General features: G+C 39.2%; 1 pseudogene; it reads left to right on the top strand.

Annotated features, from left to right (window-relative positions):
• Positions 1 to 6,214: 6,214 nt before the first annotated feature.
• Positions 6,215 to 7,503, top strand: LOC124388887 (annotated as a pseudogene).
• The last annotated feature ends 13,366 nt before the right edge of the window (positions 7,504 to 20,869 follow it).

The raw sequence follows: 20,869 nt of genomic DNA, 5'->3' as shown, positions 1-20,869 counted from the left end.
CACTGATGACATTTATCATCCCCCATCAACTTCCAGCTTCACGTTCATCACCCTATCAGAAACTCTCTTCACCTTCACTACACTCTTACTGTACTCTTCCTTCAGAATCACCCTACATCATTTCTCTTTTCATCCACACCATTAAAGAACAGTTTAAAGCCACCTCCTGGCCTTACTCCCTTTCCACTTGGTCTCCTGAACACACAACATGTCTACCTTTTTCTTCTCCATCATATCAGCTATCTCTCTATTGTACAGCATTGCACACATAATCCATTTGGGTGAGTCAATAATGACATACTTTGAATTGCTTCCAAATATTTTATTCTGCATGAGCAGCAGGTTTTGCATGTACAGTGGTATTATGCCACACCTTACATTTGAGTATTAAAGGTTAGTATATTGTCGTCATCGCAACACAATTTACAAGGTCAAAGTTTCCATTACAATTTTCCAATTTTACTAACAAATTTAGTGCATGAAGCTGACAGTGGATGCTTATTAAAAAAAAAAAGCTAAAAGGGGATGCAATTGTACTCACCCAGGATCAATATTTTGCCTGACCCTGATGAACTGCACTTCTAATGTGTGTCAAGTGTTCCAAGTTTCAACTAGTGAATTGAATATAGAAAATTCTTTACACCAGTTGTGAGATAATTTCATATTTATTTTAATACTACTGGACTTGACATTGTGCTTCAGTAAAAAATAAGTAAAAAAGCTAGAAAGGGTGAAGGACGGAGGAGACTGAAATTGTCTCTCTTTTTCTCACTATCTCTCTAGTCGGATAATCAAATCTCTAGTCACAGAGTAATGAATGGACAGCTTGGTGATCATAAAGTGTCAGAAACAAGAGATTCAAATTTACTGTACACACTGGCTGCCCTTACAGCACACTGGCTGTCAGCAGCATGACTTCCCTCTGTTGGTCTTATATCTTTACCGGATTTCATTCTGCACCACAGACTTTTGTAAATGCCAACATGCTCTAACTAGTTTTACATCTTGACTGGAATCTGCCACACCTAAAAGGTAAAGATCTCCAGTTGATGTTAAGGTATTTGTGCATGTATACAATTTCTACTTATCAATGAAATAAGTTTGAAATTAGTCAAAATAAGTGGAAGTCATTTTAACAATGCAACATTTAGTTTATCAAAATTCTATAATGGGAAATACTACACAAATGTGACTATATTCAAAATATTTTTACTTTGCAAAGATGCCATTTGTCAAAGCTGACAATATACTAATTACAAGGGGTTCATTTCCACTTCTTCTTCTTCTTCTTCTTCTTTCGGCTGCTCCCATTAGGGGTCGCCACAGCGGATCATCCGTCTCCATACCACCCTGTCCTCTACATCTGCCTCTTTCACACCAACTACCTGCATGTCTTCCCTCACCACATCCATGAACCTCCTCCTTGGCCTTCCTCTTTTCCTCCTACCTGGTGGCTCCATCTTCAACATTCTTCTACCAATATAATTCATGTCCCTTCTCTGCACATGTCCAAACCATCTCAATCTCGCCTCCCTCACCTTGTCGCCAAAACATCCTACATGTGCTGTCCTCTAATAAACTCATTTCTAATCTTGTCCATCCTCGTCACTCCCAACGAAAACCTTAACATCTTCAGCTCTGCTACCTCCAGCTCTGCCTCCTGCCTTTTACTCAATGCCACTGTCTCTAATCCATACAACATCGCAGGTCTCACCACAGTCCTATAAACTTTCCCTTTCATTCTTGCAGATACCCTACTATCACAAATCACTCCTGTCACTCTTCTCCACCCACTCCACCCTGCCTGCACTCTTTTCTTTACTTCTAACACACTCTCCATTACTTTGCACTGTTGACCCCAGGTACCTGAACTCCTCCACCTTCTCCACCTCTTCTCCCTGCAACCGCATTACTCCACTGCCCTCCTTCTCATTCACACACATGTACTCTGTCTTACTCCTACTGACTTTCATTCCCCTTCTCTCCAGCGCATATCTCCACCTCTCCAGGTTCTTCTCAACCTGCTCTCTACTCTCACCACAAATCACAATATCATCTGCAAACATCATAGTCCAGGGAGACTCCTGTCTGACCTCGTCCGTCAACCTGTCCATCACCACTGCAAACAGGAAGGAGTCTCAGGGCTGATCCTTGATGCAGTCCAACCTTCACTCTGAACCAGTCTGTCGTACCTACTGCACACTTCACTGCCGTCACACTGTCCTCATACATGTCCTGCACCACCCTTACATACTTCTCTGACACACCTGACTTCCTCATACAATACCACAACTCCTCTCTTGGCACTCTGTCGACGCTTTCTAAATCCACAAATACACAATGCAATTCCTTCTGTCCTTCTCTATACTTCTCCATCAACATCCTCAAAGCAAATAAGGCATCTGTGGTGCTCTTCCTCGGCATGAAACCATACTGTTGCTCACAGATGGTCACCTCTTCTCTCAGCCTGGCTTCCACTACTCTTTCCCATAACTTCATGGTGTGACTGATCAACTTAATTCTGTAGTTACTGCAGGTCTGCACATCTCCTTATGCTTAAAGATCGGTACCAGCACACTCCTTCTCCATTCCTCAGGCATCCTCTCCCTTCCAGAATCCTGTTAAACAATCTGGTTAAAAACTCCACTGCCATCTCTCCTAAACATCTCCACGCCTACCGGTATGTCATCTGGTCCAACCGACTTTCCATTCTTCATCCTCTTAATCGCTGCTCTCACTTCCTCCTTACTAATCCTATCTACATCCTGCTTCACCAACTCCACATCCTCCAACCTTCTCTCTGTGATTTTCCTCATTCATCAGCTGCTCAAAATACTCCCTCCACCTTCTCAACACACTCTCCTCACTAGTCAACACATTTCCTCTCCATCCTTTATTGCTCTAACTTGCAGTACATCCTTCCCAGCTCGGTCCTCTGCCTGGCCAATCGGTATAACTCCTTTTCTCCTTCCTTAGTGTCCAACCTCTTATACAGCTCCTCATATGCCTTTTCCTTGGCTTTCGCCACGTCCCTTTTACCTGCTGCCGCATCTCCTTGTACTCCTGCCTACTTTTCTCATCACTCTGTCGATCCCACTTCTGTTTTGCCAACCTCTTTCCCTAATGCTCTCCTGCACTTCCTCATTCCACCACCACGTCTCCTTGTCTTGCTTTCTATTTCCAGATGTCACACCAAGTACTTTTCTAGCTGCCTCCTCATAACTCCTGCAGTAGTTCCCCAATCATCCGGCACCTCTTCACCACCACCGAGCCCCTGTCTGACCTCTTCCCTGAACCTCACACTACACTCTTCCTCCTTCAGTTTCCACCATCTTATTCTTCTTTCAATCCTTACATTCCTCCTCTTCTTCTTTGCCTCCAAAACCATCCTACAGACCATGCTGTCTAGCTACACTGTCCCCCGCCAACACCTTACAGTCTCCAATCTCCTTCAGGTTGCATCTCCTGCATAGCACATAGTCCACCTGTGTGCACCTTCCTCCACTCTTATACGTCACCCTATGATCCTCCTTCTTCTTAAAATACGTGTTCACCACTGCCATTTCCATCCTTTTAGCAAAATCTACCACCATCTGCCCTTCCACATTCCTCTCCTTAAAACCACCTACATGCCCATTAAAGTCTGCCCCAATCACCAATCGTTCTTTCCTAGGTACACCATCTACCACGTCATCTAATTCACTCCAGAATCTTTCCTTTTCCTCCATCTCACAGCCAACTTGTGGAGCATAGGCACTGATGACATTTATCATCATCCTTCAACTTCCACCTTCACGATCATCACCCTATCAGAAACTCTCTTCACCTCCACTACACTCTTACTGTACTCTTCCTTCAGAATCACCCCTACACCATTTCTCTTCCCATCCACACCATGATAAAACAGTTTAAATCCACCTCCAATGTTCCTGGCCTTACTCCCTTTCCACTTGGTCTCCTGAACACACAGCATATCTACCTTTCTCCTCTCCATCATATCAGCTATCTCTCTCCCTTTACCCGTCATAGTACCAACATTTAAAGTACCAACCCGAACCTCTACTCTCCTACACTGCTCCTTTTCCTGCCGTCTCTGTAGACGTCTTCCTCCTCTCCTTCTCCTCCTTCGGCCAACAGTAGCCCAATTTCCACCGGTACCCTGTCGGCTAACGATACCTGTGGCGGTCGTTGTTAACCCGGGCCTCGACTGATCCGGTATGAAATTCTCCTTTGTGATCCGCATATTTGATTTGGCACATGTTTTACGCTGGATGCCCTTCCTAACGCAACCCTCCCCATTTACCCAGGCTTGGGACCGGCACTAAGAGTGCACTGGCTTGTTCCCCCCTAATGGCTGGGTTAAGGGGTTCATTTCCACTAATGCACTAATAATCATTTGTGAGCAATTTAATGACTAATTTTTTTCATTTTTGTTAGCTCTACAGAAAATAAAATGTGTAATAGTGTAAAAAGAAAGAATGTGAAATCAGTCTCTGGGAAACTGGAGTGTGTGCTGTCAGTGTGCATGAATTTGTGTTGCTCTGACTAGTATACAAATGAACAAAAGTTAAAGAAATTCTAAACAGAACATTCCCATGCTACTGTTGTCACTTATTAGTGTTGGGCCATCAGGGTCAGGAAGGCCTTCTCTGCTGGCCTGAACTCTATCAAAATATCTGACTTACATTTTAATATATTTTTGTCCATTAAAATGTACTAAATTATTCTCATTAGTCTATTTTCTTCATTTTATAGCCTTTCTCTTAGAAGCAATGCATTTTTAGGTTAGAGTTTCTGTCCAATCAGATTTCAGTCATCACATCACATATTGCATATGTCAAAAGAAACTGTCATAAGCCATTCACAATGAAGATTGTGAGTGTCCTGTACATTTAAACTAATGTTGTTTAAAGGCTGTTGCTTTAACAAACCAGATTTCAACTTGGCCACTCCAAGGCCCTCTAGCAGGCATAAAATCACGTCTGCATTTTCACATCCTTTGATTGAATGGTCAGAGAGTGCATAAGTCATAATCTCACATATATTCATCTGGATTTAATCTTTTTTTTTTTTCTTCATTCCACACTGGCTGACAGAGGAGAAGAAATGCATTTATAGAATTTGCAGATATACTGAAAGTGTGAAATAACTATAGGAAGAAAGATCTTGATAATTAATGCAAACCCAACCTGCTTCTCATAAAGCTGTTGATGAGATACTGTCTCAGATCATGTCTGGGGGTGTTCGTGTCAATATAGGCGAAACATTTTTTTAAATATACAACTTATTAGGTAAATCAGGGCTGGCTTTTGTAAGACTTACTTTACAAATAAACTGCACCAATGTTAGCGATGAATAAACAAAATTGGTAGGAAGATTGGTGAATAAAACTGTTTTTGATTAAATTCAAGAACATGGACAGTCTAGTTGTACCTAGCAAAACCCAGGATTCTTTGTTTTTTAAATGGAAACACAATTGAATTACTACGATTATAAATGGGCTGCCAACTTACTGGAATAAAAATTATTCCAGTTATGTGGAATAATTACATATTTTGGTGCTTAACCCCCAAATTCCTTTTTCAATATTTCTAAAATGATCTAGGAGTTAAACGAAAATATATGCTATTCAGGCAAACATAAATAGTGAATGACAGTGCAGAAATCAAATTTATCTTTTAAATAATAACCCAGATGTCCTCAGCATATAGCAAAAATAAAATTTAAATTTTCATTGAAATTGGTCTTGCTGCTACAGTACTTTTAGAGTGGACTGTTTTGTAACAAGGGTGTATTAATATTATTATTTTTTTATTTTAGTTTAAGAAGCTATTTATGATTTAAGTTATATAAGTTGATTACAATAATTAGTGTAATCATAATAATTTTATCGCATTATTGCTATAACACTTTCACATGGTCTGTATGTGGTTTGGCCTTTTGATGCACCATGCTTCAGCTGAAGTATTTACAGTGCAGTTTTCTTCTATACCTTGGTATGAGCATTTTTACCTATGCCATTTATGTTAGTATGAGGCCTACTGATGATCCAAATGCTGTGTCTGTCTTGAGCTGTTATCCATTTCCTGCAAAGTGTAAAGATTTGCCACCCACCACCCCTTACTCAAGATGGGAAAGAGCAGAATGTCAAGGCTTGAGCTACTTCAACTTTCCACTCACCTGCCCCAATATACAACACAAGTTTCAATTTATTATGGAGACCCTGAGCAAAAAAGAGGAAGACTACCCTCTGGCCTTCATCATCACTATTCACAAAGACCTGGAGATGTTTGTACGTCTGCTCAGAGACATTTATGCACCACACAATGTTTACTGTATTCACATAGATGCCAAAGCTCCAAAAGACTGAAGAATAAGTGTTGAGAGATTGGCAGACTGTTTTCCAATGTCTTTTCATACTCAGTTAGTGACACAGTGACCTATGGAGGATTTTCCTGTCTGAAGGCTGACATTAACTGTATGGAGGACCTGGTGAAGTCTCCAGTCAAATGGAAAAAAGTGATAAACCTGTGTGGCCAGGATTTCCCTGTCATGAGCAACCTGGTAAGCTGGTCTGGTATATGCAAGATAAAGAATGGAAAGATAAAAATATGACTCCAGGGATCAGACAGCCGAATGGCATATGAGACAGGGCGAGACTGAAATACAACACAAGGAAGTCACAGGTCAATATGTGGTACCCTTTGGCCCAAATAAAAAAAGTCCTATGCTCCACACAACCTGGAGAGCTACTTTGGCACAGCCTACTACAGTCTAAAAAGAGAATTTGTGGAATATGTCCTTAACAGCACAGTGGCCAAAGACCTGTTGGAATGGTCTAGGGATACCTACAGCCCTGATGAGCAATACTGGGTAACGCTTAACCATGTGGAAGGTAAGATCAAACTGATCCTATATTTTAGTATATGATTTAAAATATGATTCTCAGACATTCAAGTAAGCAGATGAGGTATTTGCAAATGATAATACTAATTCATATTATTATTGTTGTTGTTGTGTAGAACATTAATGATAATAATAAAAAATAATTGCTGGTAAATCAGTATGAAAAGCCCAAACATATAACACTTATTCAAACTGTTAACATTCTTCACAGAGCCCCCTGACAGTAAGGTAGACGCTGGCTGGGAGGGTAACATTCGAGCCATTAAATGGAAAGACCAAGAAAGGACAGCACATCCAGGCTGTAAAAAAAAAAATCATTAGTCATTACAATAGTAGCTGTGCAAAACAAAGGAACAAAACAAAGGTCATGTGTACAGGAGAATTTCAGTCAAATATTTACACAAGATATAAACTTACATCAGGGATATCTGCATCTACAATATTGAGGATGTACCCTGGATAATTGAGAGCAACTGCATGTTTGCTAACAAGTTTGAGAGCATTACAGTCTTACAGCAGGCAAAGGTGCCCATTCAGTCAAAATGGGAATTTGCAAGAGAGATCAAAATTAACAATGCAAAATTGTCATCTAATTAAAAAGGTTCACAGTTAATATTACAGTTTTTCTCAAATGCTAAAACACATTTCACAAACGTTTCTTCCATGTTCCCCAATGTCTAAACACAACACCCTTTTCTAAAGCTACATAAACACAACCACACCTTCTCACTTCAAAACTCAAACTTTCACACCAAAATAGCAGCTCGAAGCTTTTAAAATGTAAACACTATACACATCATTACACACTACAGCAAAACAATTGAAAACACAATGCTCAATTTGTGAGAAGGTTCTTTGTTTCATAACTGCCAATGCATATTTTTGAAACTTTACAGTAATGGATGTTCTTAGATCTCTGCAGAGGATTAGGCATTTAGATTTGAGAGCTTCATATGAAGAGTATAAATCTATAGTAAATTCTGCATGTACACTACTGTAACACAACTCAATGCAAAAACAGAATCTATTGCACACAACAGTACTCTTGAAAACATGATCAGGGTGTGAAGTTTTTTTATTTACTTTATTCACACCACACACACACACACACCACAATCACTGTGCGGCATCATGTCGCTGAGCTGCATCGGGCCACATCACCTCATCCACATCGCAGGCTATATTGTCTCTTGCCAGGCACCGCGGGAAAAACGCTCTGGAATGGCGAATCCATCCTTGGAAGGCCTCCACTGGGATGTCAACACAGGCCAGCTCCATTGCCCTTAGGAGGTTCTCTCTAGTGTATGGTTGTCTGTCATAAACCTTCCATCTCCATGATGAGAAGAACTCCTCTATAGGGTTTAGCAAAGGGGAGTAGGGTGGCAGACAGACGTTTAAAAAGTGGTTACTGTTGGTGGTGAACCACTCTCTAATTTGGTTTGTTTTGTGGAAGCGTACATTGTCCCAAATGATCACATAAATTTGATGTGCGGGCCCAGGATGGTGTTGTGGGCGGTCCAGGAGGATGTCTTTTAGCTCATCTAGGAAGGTGAGGAGACGTTGGGTGTTGTAAGACCCAAGGACAGCATGCCGGTGGACAAGCCCCTCCAAACCCATGGCCGCACAAAGAGTAATATTACCCCCCCGTGGCCAGGAACCTCAGTGATGGCTCTTTGGCCAATAATGTTACGGCCTCTTTGCCTTCGTTTCTGCAGGTTGAAGCCAGCCTCATCCAGAAAGAGGTACTCATGAGGTCTGGCCATCGTGTCCAACTGTAATATCCTCTGTGAAAATGTGAAAGTGCACAGGTGTTCAGAACAACAGTCAATCAGGTAGCACAGTATTGTCCAGAAGTAATGTAGGCCACTGAGCAACACAGTATGTCCACTAACTGTACTGTGAACATGGATGTATACTTACTTGCACATACTCGTAACGTAGGTCTTTGTGTCGCGCAGAGTTGCGCTCAAAGGGAACCCTATAGACCTGTTTCATCCGCATCTTTTGGCGCTGGAGAACTCGGTCTATTGTGGCCAAGCTGACATCATCAATGCTCTCAAAGTTGACATTATCGGCAATGACTTTGTCTCTGATCTCCCGGAGTCTGATGAGGTTGTTCTCACGAACCATATCCACAATGAGGGTTTCTTGTGTAAATATGGCAACCCTCCCACCTCTATGTGGCATTCTTTCAACTCTAAAGAAAGAAACATGTGTTGTCAGTTTTACAATACAGTAACAACTGATTTGAAACCAATAGACTACTTTCACAGGCTTGTAAAATTGTATTGTGACAAAGAAAGCAATAGAGTACAATACCTGTTATGTTGTCTGAATGCCCTGATAATGGTGGCCACGGTGAACCTACTCAGGTTTGGACGGACTCGTAGTCCTGCTTCAGCCATTGTCATGCCATGGACAATGACATGGTCAATAACTGTTGCTCGCATCTCGTCCGTAATGATGGTGCGAGGTTGTCTTGCTCTCCCTCCTGGACCTTTTCCTCTCCCTTGTTGGCCTGCTCCTCTTCCTCCTCTGATTTAAACTTCTCTTCTTAGTTGGCCTGCTCCTCTTCCTCCTCTGATTTGAACTCCTCTTCCTCGTTGGCCTGCTCCTCTTCCTCCTCTGATTTGAACTCCTCTTCCTCGTTGGCCTGCTCCTCTTCCTCCACTGATTTGACCTCCTCTTCCACGTTGGCCTGCTCCTCTTCTTCCATGGCCAGCTCTTCTCCCTCCTCTGACTCGAATTCCTCTTCCCCTGACTCTGCCTTCATCCATTGTGTTTGTTTGGAATCTTCAGCAAACTGTGCACTCTGAACTTGCTCTTTGTACATGTGGTCACAGCATTAGCAACAAGTGTCTTCAATTTTGAGTCGTTGTGTGTAATGAATGAACCAGGTGTGTTCATTGTGTTCAAATATTGCTGACTGTGGCAAGCATTTTGCATCACATGAGCTTTCATTTGAGAATATAAGCAGAGTTCTTTTACAACTTGTTTTTTAACAAAGAAAAATGTGTTAAGATTTATGAGAACGGAGGATTGTGTTTTGTGAATTGTGTCTTCATGTGAAATGTGTTTATGATATTGGAAAATGATGGCTAGATTTAGTAAATGTGTTTAGACAACTGGTCATTTGGTTTAGAGGATTGCCTTTTGTGTTTTAGCATTTGAGAAAAACTGTAACAGTTAATTCTTAAAAAAAAATAAAAAATAATAATCATAAAAATAATTTAAAGAAATCTACACAATTCAACATGAAACGATTAATCCATGGAACAACAACCATGTAGATACAGTAGGTGATGTTATACAGGGCTGTTTTTATTCAAATTTGAATGACACTCAAAAAAAAAAAACAGCCATGTTTAATAAAAGGAATTTTATTCATTAAGGAAAGATTTTGATTTCTGAAAATGTTATGCATGTGTAACTTTTCTTCACAATACCTATGCACACTGGCTTCATATTGAGTATATATAGAGAGCACTGGGGCCATCCAGCAGGCACACAATAATGTTGGCTTTTACACATACTTTGATTTGAAGGTCAGAGAGTGCACTAGCCAAAGCTCATAGACCACAACTGTTCCAAACTGCACTAGTTTGAAAAGAGCAAAAGAAAGTCCACAATGCAGAGGAGAAAACCAAATCTCTTCTTAGAAACTCAAAAAATAGAAGCAAAGCCTTTCTTTGAAAAGAGCTAAAAATACCAAACTAACAAAGACATACATAGGGTGACTTGGGACAGGCAGCTCTGGGAAACATGAGAAAAGACAAGGGACTCGGGGGACAAAAAACGTATGCTTAATTTAGTTTAAAAAAAAATTTCCGGAAACGCACTACACATCATCACAACTAACCAGCAACAAACAGACAAAAAAAAAAAGGAACACAGGCTAATAGATAGAAGCCCTAAGAACTAAAAAGGGATTCGGGAACACTCTGGTGACATCTGGTGGAAAAAATCGGAAAACACAAGAAGAGAAAATTAAAAACAATTAAAAATAAATAAATAAATACCTAACCGAAAACCCCCAGATCATGTCAATGGTCCAAAAACTGTAACAGTGTAAAACAATGTAAAATTGTTGTTTCTACTTTTAAATAAGGAAATGGCCCTGTGATTATTAATAATTGTTTCTAAAACACGTTTTATTAGATTACAGTAGTTAGTAGATTACATTTCTTTTTTCAAAAAAGAATCATCAGAAGTGTGACACCATTAGGAAAACAATGAATACTAGGTACAAAATCAAAGAATTACATATATAAGAAAAAAATATTATTTTATACATGCTTTACATCTGACAAAATTCTGCTTTATGCTAAACACTAAGTAGCTCAGTGGTCAAGATAGATAGATAGTGTGGTCAAGATTGTAAGCAAGGCCTTTGACCCTCATCTGTATGTACAGATAGCTGTAAGTCACTCTGGATAAGGGCATCTTCCAAATGAGATAAATATAATATTAAATATGTACAACATATGCAGTAAGTTGCAAATGTGTAGAATGCTACTCACATTGCCATTTATTCTGTAGAAATATAAATTTAACCAGACCATTTTGCTTTTCTTCAGATTCTTCAAAAATCTTGGTATGGATACTTTTTAGACCAAAACAACACTTTCCACTAGGTCCAAAAATCAGTGCAAGGAGAATTTGATTGTTTTTCATTTATTTACCTTTTTGCACACCTGATCACCCCAATACAAGAATTTTTATTTATTTTTTTGGTGAGGAGGCCTGGAATGCAGTCAGAGATCCAGTTCATTCAAAATTTGTTCTCTCATTTGAGTTTGGAGCTCCGTGCAAGCCACTTAATTTTTTACTAACCACCTTTACAGAGCTTGTGTGGTCATACTGAAACATTTTTAGTAAATAAAATCTTTAATGCTACAGCATATAAAACATTCTACAAAACTGGGTGTTTGCAACATTGTGGCAAACGTTTGGAGAAGGTCCACATATGAAAAAAAAAAATCATGGTGCCATTAATTCTCCCAAAAAATTACAAAGCTGTAATTTCTAAATTCTCTTACTGTCCTCCTCACTGTGCACATTGAAAGCTTGCATTCACTCATGTTAGATGTAGCTTAACAGTCAAATAAAAGAAGAGAAAAAGTTAAAAAGATGTACCTATTTGAAAGATGTCTCACTGGGAAATTCTTAAGGAAAATGAAGATCAGTGGTTCAGATGCTGGACTTTTGATCAGAAGGTTATGTGTTCACATACCAACACTGCCTAGCTGCCGCTACTTTGCCCTTGAACAAAGGCCTTAACTCTCAACTGCTCAGTTGGATAAATTAGATAATTGTAAGTCACTCTTGAAAGGGGCACCTGCCAAATGCCAATAATTTAAATGAGTGCATGTGTATAAATGTTAAAACATTGTTTTAGGGAATATTTCACACCACATGCTTCATATTACATAGTTAGGATAACAAGCTCCTTAGATCCAGATAGATAGGGAAAGGTGTCCACATAGTTTTGTTCATTTGGGGGTCATATGGCCAAAAAGTATGAGCAGTTGATCTACAGTTGTATGCAAAAGTTAAGGGCCCCTGACAATGTCCATGATTTTCATTTATAAATATTTGGGTGTTTGGATCAGCAATTTTATTTTGATCTATCAAATAACTGAAGGACAGTAATTAACAGAATTTATGTGCAATATGCATCAAAACGAAATTAGACAGGTGCATGAATTTGGGCACCCCAACAGAAAAATCACAACAATATTTAGTAGAGTCTCCTTTAGCAGAAATAACAGGCTCTAGGCGCTTCCTATAGCCTGTCATGAGGATTTCTGTCTGGATTCTGGATGAATGTATTTTGGACCATTCCTTTTTACAAAACATCTCCAATTCAGTTATGTTTAATGGTTGCTGAGCATGGACAACCCGCTTCAGAATCACCCCACAGATGTTTAATGACATTCAGGTCTGGGGACTGGGATGGCGTTTTCATAACATTGTACTTGTTCCACTGCATAAATGCCTGAGTAAATTTTGAGCAGTGTTTTGGGTCGTTGTCTTGTTGAAATATCCAGCCTTGGCATAACTTCAACTTTGTGACTGATTCCTCAACATTATTCTCGAAAATCTGCTGCTATTGAGTGGAATCCATGCAACCCTCAACTTTAACCAGATTCCCAGTACCGGCACTGGCCACACAGCCCCACAGCATGATGGAACCTCGCCAAAATTTTACTGTGGGTAGCAAGTGTTTTTCTTGGAATGCTGTGTTCTTTTGATGCCATGCATAACGCCCCTTGTTATGACCAAATAACTCAATCTTTGTCCACAGCACCATATTCCAAAATGAAGCTGGCTTGTCCAAATGTGTGTTTGGATACCTCAAGCGACTCCGTTTGTGGCGTGTGTGCAGAAAAGGCTCCTTTCACATCACTCTCCCATACAGCTTCTCCTTGAGCAAAGTGCGCTGAATTGTTGAACAATGCACAGTGACACCATCTACAGCAAGTTGATTTTGTAGGTCTTTGGAGGTGGCCTGTGGGCTGTTTTGGACCGTTCTCACCATCCTTCGCCTTTGCCTCTCCAATATTTGATGTGTTCTGCCACCTCTGGCCTTAACAAGAACTGTGCCTGTGGTCTTCCATTTCCTCACTATGTTCCTCACAGTGGACACTGAAAGCTTATATCTCTGTGATAATTGTTTATAGCCTTCCCCTAAACCATAATGTTTAACAATCTTTGTTTTCAGGTCATTTGAGAGTTGTTTTGAGACCCCCATGTTGCCACTCTTCAGAGGAATGTCAAAGAGAACAACAACTTGCAATTGGCCACCTCAAATACCTTTTCTCATGATGGGATGCACCCGTCTATGAAGTTCAAGGCCTAATGAGCTCACCAAACCAATTGTTTGTTCCAATTAGTCAGTGCTAAGTAGTTACAGGTATTCAAATCAACAAAATGACATGGGTGCCCAAATTTATGCACCTGTATAAATTTCGTTGTGATGCATATTGCGCATTTTCTGTTAATCAAATAAACCTCATTTCACTACTAAAATATTACTGCGTCCTTCAGTTATTTGATAGATCAAAATGAAATTGCTGATCCAAACACCCAAAAATGTATAAATACAAAACCTGGACATAGTCAGGGGTTCCAAAACTTTTGCATACAACTGTATATGCTTGCTGGGTTACAAATAAAAGCCGCATTGCCCCACAGCCTGTCCAACTGCCATTAAAGAACAATGTTTCTTGCTCTCTTTTTTATCAAGTGTCTCAGAATTACTTTGTCACATCACAGCATGCTGTCATTAAAGCCAATGGGGGCATACAAACTAGAACAAAGCATAAGAAACTCTCAAAGATTCTATTTTTCACTCAGGTTATTGTCCAAAATGTACCTTGTTAGAATGATAAAAGAGGCATTTTATATTACTAGAGCTCTCAGAGTTATACAGCTAATGTACACTGTTAAAAAATTTTCCGTTTAAAAAACAGTAAAGAACTGGCAGCACGGTTGCCAGCAACTTACTGTAAAATTACCAGTGTCTTAGTGTTGGTGAAATTTACAGTTGGCTACTGTTTTTGCAAATACAACATAACACTGTTTATACATTAAAGTATATTTCTGAAAATATAATTAGCAGTTTTTTAAACCTTGTGATTTGAGAAATTGCCCCAGTTTAACTACAAAACACCACATTACTACCATGTATAAATGTACTCTTTAACAGAAGTAAATCAGCTTTAGAGAGTTTTTTCAAAACATCTCTTCTTTATTAAACTGTCTTAGTATAAATCCTAAATAACATTAAAGAAAATAACACAGATTATTATTTACAGAACATTTGTATAAAATAAAAACAATGGTCAACCAAAAGCCCAAAGCTTATTACATGTATGGAAATACATCTAAGTGTAAAAAAAAATTACTCTGGAAAGACAAAGTGAATGACAGAAAACACCCAAGTATATACAGTATTTTTGAGTGAACATGCATGTGTGTGATGTGTGTGTTGTGAGTGTGTGTATGCGATGTTTGTGTGTGTCTGTGGTGTGTATTACTTATATAAAGTCCCACTTAAAATGTATTAATTTTTTAAGTAGACTGGAGACACGTCCGCTTTGATATGACTCCTACAGCCTTGTGCTCTTTTCCGCATTTATCCCGATTAACCGCCTGAAAAACAAATGTGTGTGTTAAGAACTAGTGGAGGGGAAATTATTACTCACAGAGAACATATAACAAAGTATATTCTTGTATAAAGAACAGTTTTCATTCCAAAAAGAAAACAAGCTACAGCACACAGATATTTTGGGCAAAAAAGTAAAACACAATAACACCGATATATAAGGGTTTTCCATATGATGGTAGCTGGAGGCTTCACGAATTTCAGAAAAGCAGCGGAAAACACCAGTCATTTTAGTGTGATACAAAGACAATGTGATTTCAGTTCAATGGAACTATGGAACAATGGAAAAATTAACTTTACAGAAGGATTATCACATATTTTGCTGAATGAAACTCACCCGGTAATTGGGAATAATTCAACCCGAGTCAGAAATCCAGCTGCACAACACAGTGATGCACTTGGCATATTAATCACTGAAAACGAGCAAATAAAAGATCGATTATCTTCCAATATCCTCCATACATGTTAGCTGCCATAGCAAATGTAATGAATTTTGTCGCGCAAACAAAAGGGATGTTATGTTATGTTATGAAGACGGATAAAAGTCCCCACGTGCTCACTGCAGTTTACAAAAATACTGTATAGTAATGTTTTTTTTTTCTCTGAGTAATAAATACAGCGAAATCCCGTTATATTGTGTCTACATCATTTTACAACAACAATAAAACAGTAATGTACTGCTTTTAAACATAACATTATTATACTGTTGAAATTCTGCCGTAAATTAACAGCAATTTCTAACAGTGTATGCAAGTACATATGCATATATAAACATTATATAAGTATGTATACACACAATTTTCATTCAACTTTTTTATGCTTATGAATAAATACATATTCATTAATTCAGTTGTACAATGTCAAATGATATGTATTACATGTGTAAATTTGTGGAGAAAACAGTGGATATATGGATGTAGATAACATATACCTCACTGTAGATCTCCTAAAAGTGTGTCTTTCAACTTGGAATATCTGAAGTCAAGTTGCTCTCTGTACCTCAAATGTATTTCTGAATTGTGCATTGTAGTCTGTTAAAAGTAATTTCAGGTACCCAAAAGAATTCACTTTTTCTTTATTATTTTGGGTTTCATGAAGCATTAAACAAACTCAAAAACAAAGATTTACTGGCAACACCAGAAAAAGGCAAGAAACTCAGGAAAACAAACTTGGGAATACAAACCACACAACAAAATGAACAGAGACAGGCACAAAAGGGTACTTCAAATACAGTGGTCCCCCAGAATGTCTTCGAACGTAACCCACGCGAGTTTCCCGAAAATTTGCGAATTGTAGACGCACCCCCACAGCCCCTCTGGTACCTTAGTAAATTCATCTAGACATTGGCACTTTATAAATGTAAAGGTGTACAGTATTTGACCAAATACATAGTTTAACATTCCTGAACATTCGGCCCCGCTGTGGATTCCCGTGAGTTTTAAGATATTCCGCAACTTGCTGTTAGTTAGGTTCCAATTGAGAACAAAACCAATAAGACTTAAGTGGAAACACTAGGAGCTAACGAAGGCCTAGGGAACACTGGCGACATCTGGAGGGGAAAAAATAGAACACACACACACACACACACACACACACACACACACACACACACACACACACACACACACACAGCCAGGAATCTAGCCAGGAACCTCCCAGATACTGACAACCGAATATAGAATGGACATAACTGCTGTTCCTAAGGGGTCTTCCTGATTATCAAAATGAACATAAAAATAGTTGACAATTACTGCTTTGTCTAAAGAATTAGATAAGTTTGAAATAAAAACCAGAATAGGACCCTGGAGGTCTATAGATACTATAAAAAAATACTAGACTTGTGTTTGGAAGCAACATACATTATTTTAATTTAAAGAACTTTGAATGTGTTACATTTATATTTAGTTTTTTTGTGTGTGTGATGCTACATATAACTGCTACACCACTTTCTTTGCCATTTAGACAGTGCCACTTCTTGTGACTTCAACTTGCAGTAGGTGATTAATTGTATTAATTATTTTATATATTAATAATTTTTCACAAGACATTGCTGCAATGTAGATTGTACATTTTAATTTCACAGTACATTCTATTTACAGCTGTCTTCTATGTGTTATAACTATAGATGTTTATTTGATGTTGAAGAGCAATACAAAATTAAATTAATTGCACTATAATTACATAAACGATCAACACATTATCTATGCTATTACATTTGTAATCTGCACAAAAGGTCAAATTAATGTGTCCCTAATTTTGGTTAATTACATTTTAATCAAAGCAGCTTAGAGAGGCACATTTCTTCACGTGATTAGACGTCCGCAATGCATACAATTTAATATGGATCCAGAAGGGAGATTAATGGAAGACTGCCTTCCATACCACTAGGGGGCACTATATATACACAATGTCATGTCATAATGCCCCACAAATGCACCTGCAGTGTTCCAATCTTTCATGATTGAGATATTCTTCGACATATCGTGTACATCAATGACATTCTGGTATTTTCCAAGACATATCACCTCCACATCCAACATGTATACCTTGTTCTAAGCTGTCTACTGCAACACCAACTCATGGTCAAAGGAGAAAAATGTGAGTTTCACCAAAACCAACCACCTTCTTAGGCTATGTCATCATTCGATGAAGTGTGGAAAAGGACAGAAGTAAGGTTGAAGCCATAACATCTTGGCCATCCCCATCCGCCATTAAGGAATTACAAAGGTTCCTGCCATTAGCCAACTTCTAGTGGCATTTCTAAATTCTACAACACCCAGACCCAAACAGTCCCTTTATTGTGCCGGTAGACGCCTCGAGTTGCGGAAATGTCAGTATACTCTCCTAACTTCGTGGCAACCCAGGGAAAGTATTCCTGTGGGCCTACTTCTCATGAAAATTAACCTCTGCAAAAAAGCAACTACGATGTTGGAAATTGTCAGCTTCTTTTGATAAAGGAGTTATTAGAAGAATGGAGATATCAAAATATCAAGGGGGCCAAAAGAATCTGAATCCACACCAAGCACAGTGAGCACTGTTCTTCACAAGGTAAAATTTTAGTCACCTACCGCACAGGTTCTTAGAACCCATTGAGAGAACAACCACCCCAACGAACTGCCCACTCAATAAGCAGGGTACTGAAATGGGTTCACATATTACTAAGTACAGGACACCAAGGTATTCACCACACTACCAAACTTGTACAGAACACCTTTTGCTGGCCATCATTTCACACAAATGTTAAAAGATACGTCAAAACTTGTCACCTGCGTAGTAAGCAAGAACAATTACCATATGGCCTACTGGAACCACTTCCAGTCCCTCAACAACCAAGGTCACTCGTCGCTATAGACTTTGTCATGGGCCTTCCCAATTCACAAGGGTACACCGTGGTACTGGCCTGTGAATTCATTCCGATAAAGGGCCAACCTACAGCAATGGAAACATCCAAGTTACTACTTGAACAAGTGTTCAGAAATGATGGCCTTCCCGAAGACATTGTATTTAATCACGGAACCAAGTTTACATCTAGGCTATGGAAGGCATTCTGTGACGTGTTAAGCATTCAGAGAAGTCTTTCATCAGGATACCCACCTCAAACAAATGGCCAGGCTGAGCAGGTAAATCAGGAACTTTGGTGTTTTTTGAGGACATACTGAAACAAGGAGCAAAACCAGCGGAGCGAGTTTCTCCCTTGGCAGGGTACGCCCAAAACTCCTTAATCCACTCCTCCACTAATCTAACCACCTCTTTTCCCATGGTCGGGGAAGCCCTTGAATGTCCCAGAGATAAATGACTGGTTCCAACTGGTCCTCACCCTCCTTATCAACCAAGAGAAATGGTATGGTTGTCCACCCAAAATATCAAACTCAAGATGCCATGCCAGGAACTAAGCCCACGATTTATTAGACCCTTTAAAATTATACGCTGAATCTCCCCATCCTTTAATATTTCACTAGTTTGACATCTTGACATAGATAAAGTCCCCAAATACAGTATTGTTCAAAATAATAGCAGTACAATGTGACCAGAATAATCCAGGTTTTTAGTATATTTTTTATTGCTACGTCGCAAACAAGTTACCAGTTGGTGCAGTAGATTCTCAGAAAACAAACAAGACCCAGCATTCATGATATGCACGCTCTTAAGGCTGTGCAATTGGGCAATTAGTTGAAAGGGGTGTGTTAAAAAAAATAGCAGTGTATGCCGTTGACTGTACAAACTCAAAACTATTTTGTACAAACATTTTTGTTTCTAGGATTTAGCAGTCCTGTGAATCACTAAACTAATATTTAGTTGCATGACCACAGTTTTTTAAAACTGCTTCACATCTGTGTGGCATGGAGTCAACCAACTTGTGGCACCTCTCAGTTGTTATTCCACTCCATGATTCTTTAACAACATTCCACAATTCATTTACATTTCTTGGTTTTGCTTCAGAAACACTATTTTTGATATCACCCCACAAGTTCTCGATTGGATTAAGGTCCGGGGATTGGGCTGGCCACTCCATAACATTAATTTTGTTGGTTTGGAACCAAGACTTTGCTTGTTTACTAGTGTGTTTGGGGTCATTGTCCTGTTGAAACAACCATTTCAAGGGCATGTCCTCTTCAGCATAAGGCAACATGACCTCTTCAAGTATTTTGACATATGCAAACTGATCCATGATACCTGGTATGCGATAAATAGGCCCAACACCATAGTAGGAGAAACATGCCCATATCATGATGCTTGCACCACCATGCTTCACTGTCTTCACTGTGTACTGTGGCTTGAATTCAGTTTGGGGGTCGTCTCACAAACTGTCTGTGGCCCTTGGACCCAAAAGAACAATTTTACTCTCATCAGTCCACAAAATGTTCCTCCATTTCTCTTTAGGCCAGTTGATGTGTTCTTTGGCAAATTGTAACCTCTTCTGCACATGCCTTTTTAACAGAGGGACTTTATGGGGATTCTTGAAAATAGATTAGCTTCACACAGACGTCTTCTAACTGTCACAGTACTTACAGGTAACTCCAGACTGTCTTTGATCATCCTGGAGCTGATCATTGGCTGAACCTTTGCCATTCTGGTTATTCTTCGATCCATTTTGATGGTTGTCTTCCGTTTTCTTCCACGTCTCTCTGGTTTTGCTCTCCATTTTAAGGCATGGGAGATCATTTTAGCTGAACAGCCTATAATTTTTTGCACCTATTTATAGGTTTTCCCCTCTCCAATCAACTTTTTAATCAAAGTACACTGTTCTTCTGAACAATGTCTTGAAACGACCCATTTTCCTCAGGCTTTCAAATGCATGTTCAACAAGTGCTGGCTTCATCCTTAAATAGGGGCCACCTGATTCACACCAGTTTTTTCACAAAATTGATGACCTCAGTGATTGAATGCCACACTGCTATTTTTTTGAACACACCCCTTTTCAACTAATTGCCCAATTGCACAGCCTTACGAGCGTGCATATCATGAATGCTGGGTCTTGTTTGTTTTCTGAGAATCTACTGCACCTACTGGTAACTTGTTTGCCACTTAGCAATAAAAAATATACTAAAAACCTGGATTATTCTGGTTAGTCACATTGTACTGCTATTATTTTGAACAATACTGTACATTGTGCACACCATCTTAAGATCTTGTAGAAGGTGGGGTCGACTTCAATACCTGGTAGATTGGGAGGGATATGGACCAGAAGAACAATTCTGTATTTGCATTTGATGGGCCATTTTTACCACTGTGTAGCATTCTGACTCTTCTACTACAAAGCCATGCTATTGTAATTAGATACAGTATACAGTT

The sequence above is a fragment of the Silurus meridionalis genome, chromosome 1 (genome assembly GCF_014805685.1).
Source record: "Silurus meridionalis isolate SWU-2019-XX chromosome 1, ASM1480568v1, whole genome shotgun sequence".
NCBI lineage: Eukaryota > Metazoa > Chordata > Actinopteri > Siluriformes > Siluridae > Silurus > Silurus meridionalis.
This window is presented reverse-complemented; position numbering and strand designations above follow the sequence as displayed.